The sequence below is a fragment of the Podarcis filfolensis genome (genome assembly GCF_964270895.1).
Source record: "Podarcis filfolensis genome assembly, chromosome: 9".
NCBI lineage: Eukaryota > Metazoa > Chordata > Lepidosauria > Squamata > Lacertidae > Podarcis > Podarcis filfolensis.
In genome coordinates, this window is record NC_139610.1 from 70,494,091 (window position 1) to 70,508,507 (window position 14,417).

The following is a 14,417-nucleotide window of genomic DNA, read 5'->3' on the forward strand; positions in this document are numbered from 1 at the left end:
GTGGGATAGGGTTGGGCAAAACAGCAACAGAAAGCCTGCTCCAACTTGCCATTTTGACCTCTTTCTCTGAGGACTCAAAGACTTATATCAGGTCTCCCACTATCTCCTCCAAAATTCACTGTTTTATGTGGTAGCCCCCCCAAAAGTAAGGGGAACTATTCCATCCATGCTCCACAGAGCAAGGTGAGAGGGGGGGATTCATTTGTAGTGGCAAAAGCTCTGTGCATGTGGCTCAGGAGTAAAATCCTCAGCATAACGCACCAAAGGTATCTTTGCATACAGAAAGGTTAGAATATGCCTCTGGTTGCAACAGCGAGACCATATAAGAAGAATAAGTGGGGGCAGGGGGACGTAGCCCATCCCTAGGTGGCCTTATTAGTCAATCTCTGTGTGTGTGTGTGTGTGTGTGTGTGAGAGAGAGAGAGAGAGAGAGAGAGAGAGATCACACATTTTGCATCTCTGGCTCATTGCTTGAGTGGGTGTCATTAAGTACAATCAGCAAAACTTGCCATCAAAGCCACTTGGTGGTTTTCTTTCAGTGCCCCTCTAAAAAAATGGCTGCATTATGTTAGCCCCCTCCCTCATGTTTTTTTTTAAACCTGTCACCCCCTAGGCTATGGCCAAATCTACCAAGTGCACTTTTAGAACAGTATGCAGGCCTACACACCAGACCTGTGGAATTTCCCCCCTCCGTAAAATGCAAAATCAGGCAAGTGCATATTTCTCTCATTATAATCAGATAGTTTATCGTTGAAATGAATTAAGGATGAGTGGGTTCCCCCCACCCCCACAAACAACACATGCTTTGCCTATTTTTCATGAGTGGCAGAGACAGAAGCAAATGCCACAGTGGTATCTTACATTTAATTATCTCAAAATGTCACTGCTTTGAAGCAAATAGATGTAGGAAGCAGATAGCTAACACCTGCTTGAAAATGCAATAAATAAATAAAAGTGTGGGGTGGAGGAGGGGGCTAGAGGTCCATAAAATGCATACAAGGTGTGAGTTCAGCTAGACTCCCCCCTCCCAACCCCCAAACCCCTCCCCACATAGCAGTTCCTTCTCCTGGCAGGGAAATAGACAATGTTTACTCTGTCTGGCCAACTCCTGAACCACCGATAAAGCACAACCTAAATTGAATTACAGAGCCCCAAGCGATAAATAGGGCTGCTTTAAGTTAGGAGAGGGCACATTCCTCCCTGCAAAGCCCAATGCCACACTGAATGTACATGTCCCAAACCCTGTTAGACTTCAGTTAAAGGTTCTGGCATTTGCAGAATGGCTAGAGGCAGCCTCCTACTGGAGCAAAGGTGGCATAGTTAAGAACAACACATATTTTGTGCAATTCTGAGTTAAGAGGAAATCATGCAGATTCCTCTCAATCATGATATCCTTTTCGGGCACTTTGCTTGGTGAATATCTGGAGAATATAGCTTTCAAAAACTCCATAAATCTGTACAAAGCTATCAGCAGTGCCTTTTTGTGTAAATATATATTTAGATGCTTTATTCAAAGAGGTATGACGAGAAATACTCGAGTGGAACTGCTATATATAAGTGATAGCAATACAATCCTTGCCAGTAATGGGCAGCTCTCCTTGACTCCTGTTGCTACATGGATAGATTGTTGGGGGTGGCAAGACATATGCATGAATTTTCATGGATGTGTATGGTTGTTTAGAATTGCATGACTTTGCTTTAAGGTTACAGGATGGCACTTAGGGACTCTGAAAGAACTTGATCAGGAATTGGCTGTGTTTCCAGGTGTGCAGAGGATGGGCAGACAGAAAAGCTGGCAGACAGGCAGGGGAGAAGAACTAGTAGCAGCACCAATGGGCAGAAATGAGCAAAGATGTCTGGCCCCTTCCTATGGTTGCAATTTTAAACCAGGTGCTGCAAGATTTTATTTGATTTCAGAGTCATGCTTTGGAAGTCCATTCCCTTTGCTGCTACTTTACCAGCATGAGCCAATACCATAATGTATTAGCAATCTAGTTCTGAAAGGCAAAGTGCATGCTGTTGTCAAAATTTTGCATAAAAAAACCCATTGCAGTGTCAATTGCTTTTAGATGTTTCACCAAAAGTGGTGGGAAATGGGTAAAGTAAAAGAAGGAGAATAAGCAGAACAGGACACATGGGAAATCCCAACACATGGGGCAAATGAAGAAGTAACCCAGTAACAAACCCCCCGCCAAAAAAACAACAACAACCAATCCACACCCTAGTACTCCATGGGCTACTTTCAAGACAATGAAAAGTTATCACAAGAAATGAATTAATAATTGCAGGCCCAAAGGGCAAACATTGATTTCCTGCAATCCAAATCAGATTGCAGTCATTCCCACCTTTCCAGGCAGCTGTCAGAGATCTGATTAAACACCACTGCATTTAAAGTGCATGTGTAACAGCAGCAACAGGAGAGAGAGCTCTGACCGGAGCTCTTTCTAATTCCCACACTGAACTAACTGACCACAGTATCAAAAGCATCTGTTTGCTTTCACCAATTAAACTGGCGATGAGACAGGCAGACAAGCAGTCACCCCCCCCCCCCAAATTTAAACCCTGCCTCACAGGAGGTTTTCTGGTACAAGCATCAATCCTGTTGGCATGTGTCTTTTCTACACACATACACACCTACACAAGCGCATACAGTCATGATTTTGGGCACCCCGACAGTGAAGAGTTTTGAATGCGCATTCGGAATGATTTATCTTCCTCCAGGTCTCACTCTTCTGTAGTATGAAAGGGGAAGAATTTGCAAAATCAGTGCCAAGGTGCCACTTTCCATATATGTTTTGCATCTAGAAAATGTGGAGGACCTGTGAGCCACTGACTTGAGTGCTTGCAGGGGTCTCGGTGGGAAGCCTGCTGTGCATTGTAGGTGCAGCAATCTCTGCCTTCCCCATTGTGGACGAAGGAGTGGCGCTCAATTGCCAGCTGAAAGGCAGAAACCTATAAATATATTCCCCAGATTATGAGATCCTGCTCAGGGAAGGAGGGCAAGTAATCCCACCAGCTCAGAGAGGGAAACAGAGGTTGCTTCGGAGAGGGACACATAGAACATGCTCCTTCATTGCCTGCCTGCCCCTGAGAGGAAAGGGATGCTGAACAAAGCCCCACTTATACCAAATGCCTAGATTGTCAGAACTGGGAGCAACATGACTTAGAGGGTGCATAGCTGGGACAGAAATGTATTCAATGGGAGAAAAGGAAGGAAGAAATCAGTGAAGCTGAGTGAGTATGAGTACGTGTGTGTGTGTGTGTGTGTGTGTGTGTGTGTGTGTGTTTCTCTATCTCTCTCTCTCCCCCTCTCCCCCCCCAAAGTATAGAGGTACATAGTAAACAACACTGAGGTGCTGAATCTGAAGAGTATGGGTTGACACCTTCTTGACAGGGGTGTGTGGTGTTTTTTTGGGGAGGAGAGGATGCGTCAGGGAAGTGGCAGAGGAGAAAGGGTTTGCAGAAAGTGTAAGTAAAGATGAAAGGGCAACACAATACAAAAATTACACATGTCTTTTGCAAGAAAGATTGGAAGGCATTAGGATGTAATGAGGATGGGGATGCTTTGAAAGGGTATTTTGTTATCTTTTTCAGAGTATGTTTGTTCTTGGCGGTATGGAAGTGTAGTAGAAAAGGAGTAGGGAGAGTCACAGGTACACAGCTAATGTAACACTACAAAAATCAATCAATCAAACTGTCTCAGCTTCTTCTGCGGAACTCCAGCAATTGTGGCCACTGGAGTTTCTCCTGTGGAATATCACCACCACCAGACCACCACGCAAAGCAGCAATTATCAGGGGGTCACCAAGGGGAAACTCTGGCATAAAAAAAATGGTTATGTTGCCTGCCCACCCCCCACATTTCCTGCAAGGAGGGGAAGAGACACAAAACTCTCTTCCTCCTCAAGGTGTCTGCAGACTTACTTTCCAGATCACATTCTCTCCCCCTGCTCTTGCCAGGAAAAACCAACCATGGTGCACTTCGTCTGAACCAGCTACAGGGTCCCACCCCGCAATGAGTTTCTTGACAGCTCGGTACAGATAACAAAGAAGTGTTCCTAATACTTCTAAGCCATGACAGCTCTAAATTAGGGACACTTAAAAAAAAAAGAACCAAGGAGCAAATGGAAACCATAAAAATATCAGCACATTAAGGAAATTATTGTGACAGGCATGGCTTGTTGTTGTTGTTGTTGTTGTTATCAGCCATAATAGGAATTTTTTTTCTATCTCTAACCTCTATCCCTTCTCTCTGTAGAGTACCAGGCTTGTTATTTATTATTTAGTTGTTGTTGAAAACCAGCTATTTCTATGGATGGTGGAGGGAATCACTCAAAATATATTGAGACCCAGCCTGCAGAACAACAGATCTCCCATTGTATCATCAGGCCCTGGACTCAGCCACACTCTAAGCACGTGTGGTCAGTGGACTAGGGGATTAGGTAGTCCAAAAGCTCCCCCACCACCTCCCCAAACCCTGCCCGACCTCACCATCCTGTCAGAGGTCTGGCGTCTCCTTCCCAAAGTCCAGGAAGCTTCTGCTTGGCTTAGGGAGGGAGGCACATAATGTTCACATTGCCCCATCCTCCAAAAAAATCGCCCTCACAAGCTGGAGTCTCTGGACTTAACTGTTCCCCTATGGAAAATTTCACTGTGTGCCACTGCTTAGGACAGGGGTCAGCAAACTTTTTCAGCAGGGGGCCGGTCCACTGTCCCTCAGACCTTGTGGGGGGCCGGACTATATATTTTTTTTCTGGAGAAAATGAATGAATTCCTATGCCCCACAAATAACCAAGAGATGCATTTGAAATAAAAGGACACATTCTATTCATGTAAAAACATACTGATTCCCAGACCATCCACATGCCGGATTTAGAAGGCGATTGGGCTGGATCCGGCCCCCAGGCCTTAGTTTGCCTACCCATGGCTTAGGACCAGCTTTCTTAAGCCAATGCAATGGCAGCCACATACCCATTAGGTTTCTTTTTTACTTCCATCTCACGGATGATTGGTCAACAAGCCACAAGATTTCTTATTACACATTCTCGTCCTGGCCATATGCATATACCAGTCTAGTGCGAAGACACCCAAGGCTCCAGCCTGAAAGAGCTATATGTGCACACTCATTTTTCTTGAGCCTGCATTAATTCATTGCTTCATTTTGTCTGTTCTCTTTTGCTGGTGGTTTGGAGAAAGCCAGCAATCTAAAGGTTAATATTTCAGTTAATTCCCCCGTGTGTAGCTGGTGTGTAGCTGGAGCATCTCCTTATTCCAGAAAAGTATTTGGAGTGACTGGTTTGGTTGTTTTTTAAAAAAAATAATAATACTAATAAAATAAAATAGAAAATAAATCAAAATCTGCCCAAAGGTACATTTGCTGCAGCATAGGTACCTGGTGGTGGGAAGGAGAGGAGACAATGCCTCGTGGTCAGAAAAATAGTCTGGAAAAGAGGTAAATTAAACTATACAATATTCTGGCAAGGCAAAAGGGGGGGGGAATGCAATTTGGTGGGTGGGTGAGAGAAACCCACACGAACACAGAAGAACACTGTGATTTTATTTTATTTTTAAATGGGACTGTGTCTGGCTTTATAATGAATGCATTTGTTGTGAAACCTGGTGAGCATCTCCAAGCTGCATGCAATTTCTTCCTCTCTCTTTTATTAAGAACATCATGCCATTTTTGGTATTCAAGAACACACACGCTCCCTTTCCTCGCAGTTAAGCCACTTCCCCCGCCTCCCCGCTCTTGTTCTCTAGTATTGATCATCCATAACACTCTAATTTTCAAGGGGAGGGAAAAGGAAAGAGGAGATGTGATTTTCTTTTCTCTCCCTTTAATTTCTTTTTGATAAATAATGAAAGGCGAAGTATCAAAAAGAGAAACGAGAGGTAGGGTATGAATTAGCTTAATGTGATCCGATGCAGAAGGACGAAAGAAAGAAAGAAAGAAAGAAAGAAAGAAAGAAAGAAAGAAGGAACTCCAGCCCGCCCTAGTGCCCTTAAGAACCACTGATCCTAATGAGAAGGGCTATGTCCTTAAATTCCCTCTCTACAAAACCAAAAAGGAATATAAGAGCTTGAGATGGGGTAGATTACACCCCTTACGATGTGTGCATGGTCATTAGCTAAGGTGGGTAGGAAAATGCACCCCCCCTGAAATGTGCTATTAATAGTACTATAATAGCATAATTAACGTCTTAAGAGAGCCAGAGTATTCCAGTGCTTGGAACTTGGGCTGAAGCAAGATTGGCCACTGAATTCACAGTTCTATTTTGGGAGCTTTCAACAAGGTGCCTCTCTCTCTCTCCCCCTTTCAGTGCTGCTTCAGGGAACTTGCAAACAGGGGCCCAAGCATTTACCATTGTGTAGAGGAAAAGGAGGGCATCACTGTCTTGCCCAGGGAACTGAGCGGTGCTGCTTCCCTCTCACCACGCTGCCCTCTAGAGGTGGCAATGGAACTGCACTGGAAGTGGGGAAACTCGCACCTGGTTCCACGCTTACCCTTCCTGTTCTGCGGCAATGGCAGTGCTTGCCCTCACAGCGCAGCACATACACGGCTGGCTGGACGGTGGTGTGACATCATCTCATTACGTGAGCCCTGGCTATACAGTGCGGGTCAAGACAAAAGGGAATCAGGTGAGGCACAGAGAAGTGGCACACTTTGTCAATTAATTAATTAATTAATTAATTAATTAATTAAAATCTTCAAAAGGGTGTGTGAAAAAGTGCCCCCCCCCCGATGATATTTTGTACTCCTCCAGACCTTCCCTTCTTTTCCTAAAAAAAAAATCAGCACTGCCACAGTTAAGACAGTAAGTTGTGACACAGGGAGTTTTTAATTCAAATTACATCTCCATCATAAACACGTTTGGTGGTCTTCATGCAGTACAAGCAATTCTCTCTCTGCCTCAGCACCTCTCCTATGTCTGCAGAACGGGGATAGTAATGCTGGCATACAGTCAAATGCAGGACTGCTGCCACACTTCTTGGCTAATTAAGGCTGGATCTAGACCCATCAGAGAAGCGTTTCAGATTAAAGCGTTGTAAATTTAAACAGGGGAAACAGGTGGAGAAAAACAGGACTCCACGTCGCCATCTGGTGGCACAACGTTGTATCGCACATGCAACACATATAAATCCCTTTTTCTTTACCAGTCTAGCTGTGTCCTAAGTGTTTTAGTCAATCAACTAATCAATTATTTTCTCACAGATTTCATGTTTTGCATAAGGCACTGCCTCAGAGTCTGCATTCTTCCAGCATATATGTTGCATACAGGGTTGTGCAAAGTCCCACCCCTCCAGCCATGCAAACTTCTCCCCAATGAAAGTGGGGAACATTACAGAGATCTGAAGCAAAATACAATGTCAGGTGCAACAGGTTGGTAACCAGCTGAGTGTGTTATCTAACCTTCCCCCTTCGCCTCCTAATGAAGATGGCACAGTATTAAATTATGCTTGACTGATGTCATTACTGGGTAAGCACACAGTCCCCCTTGTTTACATATTTTGCCCTTCTGTGCTCATTTTCAAGACGTGCTGTTCTGTTCTTTCTCATCCCCCTCCTGCAAACAGGCAAGCTGTGTAACTGCAGAGTTTAATGACAGAAGACCTCAAATTGTTTTCTCAATAAAGTCCCTGACAAGAAATATACATGTGTGTATTAAGCTGGTAGAGAAAGGGCTTATCCAATTAAGCTCTTCAGCCTCATTGGAACAATTCTACTCTCCTTCTGCTCTAATGGTTACTAAGGGAGGCAGTGGAGGGGGGAAGGAGTCTAAGAAAGAAGCTTCTTAGTAGATATAGAGCTTTGATTGGCACATTAAAAAAAAAGGCAATGGGGAAAATTGGTGTTAAGCTTTATCTATTTATATAGTTTCCCCATCCTCTCTGCAATCTTCAAATTAGTGTTTCTAACAGTCTACACTGATCAACCAATAGTTGTGTAGTGACTGGGGGACCAAGGTTTAATACTTTTAAAAGATGCATCACCCATGAAACTCACTTGAGTAGAATTGATGTCTAATCATTTCTCCTACATAAAACAGTCATGTGACACTGGTCAGAAGGAATATGGTTCCTCCCAAATACAGTGATGGGAGGAGTTATAGCTACAATTATCTAAAAGTTACAGTTAGAACATTTTAATTATCTAAATGTTACAGTTGGAAAACATTTGACAACCCATAGCTTGTGGTCTGAGTCTTGACTCACTTCCCCAAACAGGAGAGTAGCTGCTCTTATGTCCAAGTAAGAGCAAAGTCTTTATTAAGGCAGAATAACAGGTCAGCCTCAGCAGCAGTTAATACAGTGCCAGAACTCCCACAAATGATTGGGAGGGGGAAGGGAGGCTAGTCTAGTGGTGAAGCCAAGGTTCATGAGTTGGGGATCCGAGAACAAGATATTCAAGATGGCGCAAGAGCAGAGAAGTCTCTCCATCAACAGGCCCACATCCATCAAGCTTTTAAGTAAAGGTAGGTGCAGATTCTCCAAATAAGAATCTCTATTTCTGCATAAGTGGCTGGCCTGAAAAAAAGGGGCACTGTGTCTGCATGGACACGTCTCCTTCCTTCTCTGGAGGTGGCACCTGATTCTGGGAGAGAGTGTCAGACATGCTTCCCTACTTCTCAGGACCTGCTCAGCCATCCCATCAGAGCCCTTCCTAGATTCCAGCAACTCTCTGTTACTATCAGGAAGGGAGGGAGACAGAAGTCATGCTTCCACACTAGAACTTGATGGGAACAGATAGAAGGAACGCCTTCTCTGTATTCCAGCCTTCCGATCCTCCTCATCTTCCTCCAGAATCCACCACCCAAGAGCTGAGCCTGAAGACACCGAGGGAGTCATGACCAGGCTGCACCCAACTTTCACGGTTCGCGACTTCTTCCCTCACCTCTATGGACTTTTTCCTAGGCTGAGGATCAGGTCCATATTGAGAAAGCTGGAAATGAATGAGGGGACATCTTTGCAAGCTGCCTGCCTGTGTCATCTAAGGAGGAGAAGATGGAAGGAGAACAAAAGTCTGGTAGCAATTGAAGGGTGAATGAAATACGAATGGAGAGAAGAGGAGGACAGAGACAGAGAAGAGAAAAGAGAGAGAAGGAAGGGGCAACTACTGATATGGGGGAAAGTAGTCTAGAGCTGCATAAAAATGCACCCCTTTGGCCTCAGAAAAGGTTGCTCACTCCTCTATGACATCAATCTTTAGTCTGATCAATAAGGGCATTCTCTTTAGATCACAAAATTTGTTTCATGGCCAAGCAGGAATTTAAATGCATTTCTCCACCAGCTACCTGAGGTTAAGAGATAATTATTTACAGAAGGCTGCCTGCTGAGACCTCACCGGAACATAGATTAGAACACAGAGCCTCAAGAAATGCTATACGAAATGTTCTATGTGTGTGTATGTGCATAAAAAAATCATTTCAGCCACTGTCATTTCTATGATTCACATCAACAGCTCGTGTTTGCGCAGAACCAGAGCTAAATTGTCCTCTCTGGAGGAAACCTGATTGTGTCTGTGCTTCGGCACTTTAACTGACAGTCTGGCTTGCTAAGAAAGCAGCATTTTTAAAAGAATTTAATAACAATGTTTTTACACTTGGAGATTATTATTTTTTAAAGACTAAACTCAGCTTACTACGAAAGTTTATCCTGATGGAAAATGTGCTTCCCCAGTCCAGACCATTTCCCAAAGCAATTTTCCAACAGCAAACATACATTTGTGGCTGCTGCCAAGGGGGTTTCGGTCCCCTGTGCTAAAGAGGTCACTGAATACTAAATGTTTGCTCCACTTTCATGTAAATGTTATAACAGCTTTGGATGCCATTTCCCTTGGCTTTTCTGCCTCAGTTGTCTCTGTGCAAAGTCTTAAGCTACAAGGCGGAAGCCTTTTTATCTCCAGCCTTTAAATCAACAGTTACAACCAAAAGGGAGATTTCACCAGTTCAAATTCTACAATGTTATGTTGCCAACAGTGCTCTCATTAACAAGTGGTGATAACCCAATTAACTACATGAGACTTTGGCAGGCACCTGAAACGTATGGAAGCCACAGGCAGAAACTAGCTGTTATTCCAAATGTGTGCCCGCTTCTCAAAAGACCAGCTACAAGTCTAAATCTCGGGTAGAGCATCTCCACGTCAAGATTATGAAGTTCTGTTTCTGCTAGGGATGTAGGAAGGCTCACCTAGTGTCTTCCTTGCATATCTTTAGGTGCCAGGCAAAAAAATAAAAATAAATAAATAAATAAATCACTATAACCAGCCGTTTGGCTGATTGAACATTCTATGCTCAATAAAGACCATGCATAATCTGTGTAAGATTTGTGCAAACAAATTAAGATTGAAAGTTCAAGAAGCAGGTTGTCTGGAGGAACCTGAATAATATCTGATTCCTATTTAAAAATACCATAAGGGCTGCTTTGATGGGTCAGACCGATGACTCACCTATTCACGTGTTCCATTTCAAATGACCACCTGCTAAATGCCTTTGGGGAACCCGCCTGCAGAGCATGACGGTGATAGCTACCGTGGGTTATTGAACCCCAACACCTGGTATTCAGATGTATACTGCTTCTATATGGACCTTCCACTTAGCTAAACATTTGCATTATCACGTTGATTAGCTTCGCTATTTTACCATCCAAGGTTCCTATATCTTCGGGGAGTTATTATAAACACCAACATTTATCCAGTGTCTTCCTGTGACAGAAGCAAGTATATAAAGGATTTAACTCACGCCGTGACATACAAAGCATACAAACACAATCACTAAAGTAAACATTTAAAAGAGTAAATTCTGGCTGACTGGCAGGTCTCAACCAGAATGCCAATTAGGAATTGGATTGCAAAAATAAAAAGGGCATGTCATCTGAGTCTAATCAACACTGGTGTATGAGCAAGATCCTCCTAGTATGTTCACCATCAATTTTAGTTTAGGTAAAACTCAGCGATGGTCTGGAGATGTGTGTGTATGCACATAAACACAAGAGCAATGCTCCTAATCCTCTGAAAATTATTTCTGCTTCCTTTGCAATCCCTGCTGATGTTTTGCTTGGACATTCTTCTCAAAATACACCTCACATACTATGCAAGGCACACACACACGCAATGAACTCCCATTGCAGGTTATATTAACACTTTCCCTTTTAATGCTTTGTATATGTTTAGCCCAATCTGTCATTAATTTGTATAAGCAAAGAATGAGGAGTGTCTGCATGTGTGTGTAAACACACACATACAGAGAGAGAATTTTCTTCATCTTTGTTTCTGCATGGCACATGGTCCTTTGCCTGAAGTAAAATTGGCCATAAATAGGCAATAAATATAAACCAAAATGATACTGGGAATGGTAGTTTTGTGAACACTTCCTCACAGAAGTATGATTCCTTGGTGAATGAATGTGAATGTGGAGATGGTAATAAGGTGTACTTTTAAGTTTCTAACATAGACATATCTAGAGATTTATGTATAGACAGAACTGTATGATTTAAAAGGACCCAATGGAAATTCCCAACCAACCCCTTGCCCTGAAGCAGGATATCCTGCACCTGGAACATTCTAAAACTCTTGTCCAATTATTTCTTGAGAACCTCCAGGGAAATACATTCTCTCGGACTCCACAAGTAGCTGAACTCCTCTTAAAATAATAATAAAAAGGGTCTTTCTATCATGTAAACCAAATGCAGTTCAGAGGAAAATAGAAATGTAGGAAGCTGACATTATAGACAAATCAGCCTCCTATACTGACCTGCAGTGGCTCTCCAGAATCTCAGGTGGGTCTTTTCCATCCCTACCTGGAGATACAAGGATCAGAGGTGCTGGAACCTTTGACATTCAAATCATGTGCTCAGTCACTGAGCTATGACCAATATTTTTCCCTGTTTTCCCTGTGGACAGGGAAAATACTCTTAAATCTTTGCAAATATGTGTAAATCTGGGCCAGTCAATGTGGTGCCCCCTTCAGATGTTACTGAACTACAGCTTTCATCATCTCTGACCCAGGGTTCCACAGCATCTGGAGGGCACCACATTGGTCACTCTTGCTGTAAAGTGTCAACATGCTGCCCTCATGTCTCAACCTTTTCCAATAGGATCTGAATTCTAAAATGTTTGCCATGTCTCATCCTGATCATGACCACCATTTCCATGAAGCAAGTTGCATTGTTTTCCACAGCCTTTCATCTGCTCCCATAATGAGTTTGATCACATTAATAGCAGGCACACCATTCTTCTCCTCACAATGGACAGGCCAAAATCATGTTGGACTTTCTGTAATTCAGTTCAGAAGCATTGCTCCATTCCTGCAGCTGTGGGGAGTGATAAGGAAGCCTGGTGTAAGATGATACTCCATCTTCTATCAAGGCATTCTTGGATAAATACACTACAGCAGGGACCCTAACCATCCTGTGGGTCTGCTGTAGGGGTAGAGAACCTGTAGACCTCCAGATGTTGTCAGTCTCCAACAACTCCCATCAGCCAGCATGCCAATAGTCAAAGATGATGGGAGATGCACTGCAGTAACATCTGGAAAGCCACAGGTTCCGTTTTATGAGTTTCCCTGTTACAACAGCCCAGCTAAATTCCCTCCCAGAGAATTAACCGTGACAATTAAGTTCTGAATGTGGGTGGGTAGTTTTCTTTTATATATAATCATAGCGCCTAGTGTTGTCAGGGACACAGTCATCCAGGAGAGCGGTGCGGGGAGATATATTAAGTGTCAACAAGTTATCAGATGAAACACAGAAATTCTGAATGACATGGATGAAACTGCAGAGCTTTTCTTCTTCTTTTAAAAATAAACTACTCTCCCACGGAGCAATCCTACCATCTAATAAACTTTATCACCACAACAGAAGAAAGGGGGGAAACCCATAAAACTAGACCATAATCGATATAGTTTATTTTATTTTTATTTTGGATGTTTATGGAATCATGCTGTTCCAGTAACACAAGAATAGGGGGGTAAATAACTACCTAAGCCTTCATAGTATGAACCTCCTGATGACTTTATACTATCCCTAGCATCTCAATTAAGTCTCCTAAGACTATAAGTTGGATCAGCAACCTTTTCGCCTCCAGAACTTGCATGCAGTTGTGTGTGGTTGCTCACGGGCCACATGCCCATGTTGAGTGTGTGCAATGATGGTGATGGGCATGGCCATTGGCATATGGGCACACACTAATACATGCACACACTTGCACACATTTAGGTTGCATTGGGATTGCAGTGGGGGAGGTAAAGGCCTCCACGCCCCAGCAATCCTGATGTTCAAAACACAATGCTCTTAGAAGAAGAAGAGTTTGGATTTGATATCCCGCCTTTCACTCCCCTTAAGGAGTCTCAAAGCGGCTAACATTCTCCTTTCCCTTCCTCCCCCACAACAAACACTCTGTGAGGTGAGTGGAGCTGAGAGACTTCAGAGAAGTGTGACTGGCCCAAGGTCACCCAGCAGCTGCATGTGGAGGAGTAGAGACGCGAACCCGGTTCCCCAGATTACGAGACTACCGCTCTTAACCACTACACCACACTGGCAGCACATGTTAGCAGCACATATCTTAGCTGAATCAGAACCACTGGGAAGCAGGGGGACTTGGTGCACCCACCCCTCAGCAATCCTGATGCTGCCTCAATTGCTCTCCCTGTGCTCCTTAGCAGCATGAGGATAGCAGTCCTTTCATCACCGCCCATCAGATGGTCACTGTTCCCTTTGTTTTAATTCAGTTTTATTTGCAGTGCCCATGACAGCATTGTTCTGCTTTGGACACTGTGGATGAACGAGAAGAACGTATAAAGGACCTATATATTTGGGGTACCCATGAAGGAATCCCTCAAAATGAGCTTTTGAAAGAGTAGAAAGAGTCACAGTAATGATGAGCGGTGATGACAGAGAGGCAAAATGTCTGTGAGAAGGCAGCCTATAAGGTTAAGTGTGGAAGGCTGAAAAGTCAATTCTGCGTTTTAATGACAGAACAGCTGACTTTTAAAGTGGGACCTTCTTCCTGACCTCCAACAAGTCAGAAGAGAGAGGCCAAAGATACATCTCTGAGAAGTGATAAAGATAGGTCCAAACTGGTGGCAAAATAAGAGTGCTAAGGAATCTATCAGTGCATTTAGCACATAATGGGTGGAATTCAACATTACCTTATTACAAATGTTCCCTCTGTGCAAGCATTGCAGCTTGCCAGATGGAACAATAACCCCTTTCCTCCCTCCATGTGCTGTTCTGGGCATTCTCTCAAGCCCCACAGAGCTAATTTTATGGGGGCAGGGCACACGGGGAGGGAAAAGGGAAGATCCACTGCACAAACAGAAGTCCTTGCATAGGTTTTCTGCTGATGGGGCAAATTAGGTGAATCCCGTCCAATAAGTTGAATTATTTACTGGATTTAATTCAATCACTGAACTAATTATAAAT

The 14,417-nt window shown here is 43.5% G+C and overlaps 1 protein-coding gene across 3 annotated transcripts in view; it reads right to left on the bottom strand.

The window, feature by feature from the left end:
- Nucleotides 1–14,417, bottom strand: part of CTNNA2 (catenin alpha 2) — a 398,693-nt gene that overhangs the window by 203,853 nt on the left and 180,423 nt on the right. The gene's annotated exons all lie outside the window — the stretch shown is intronic.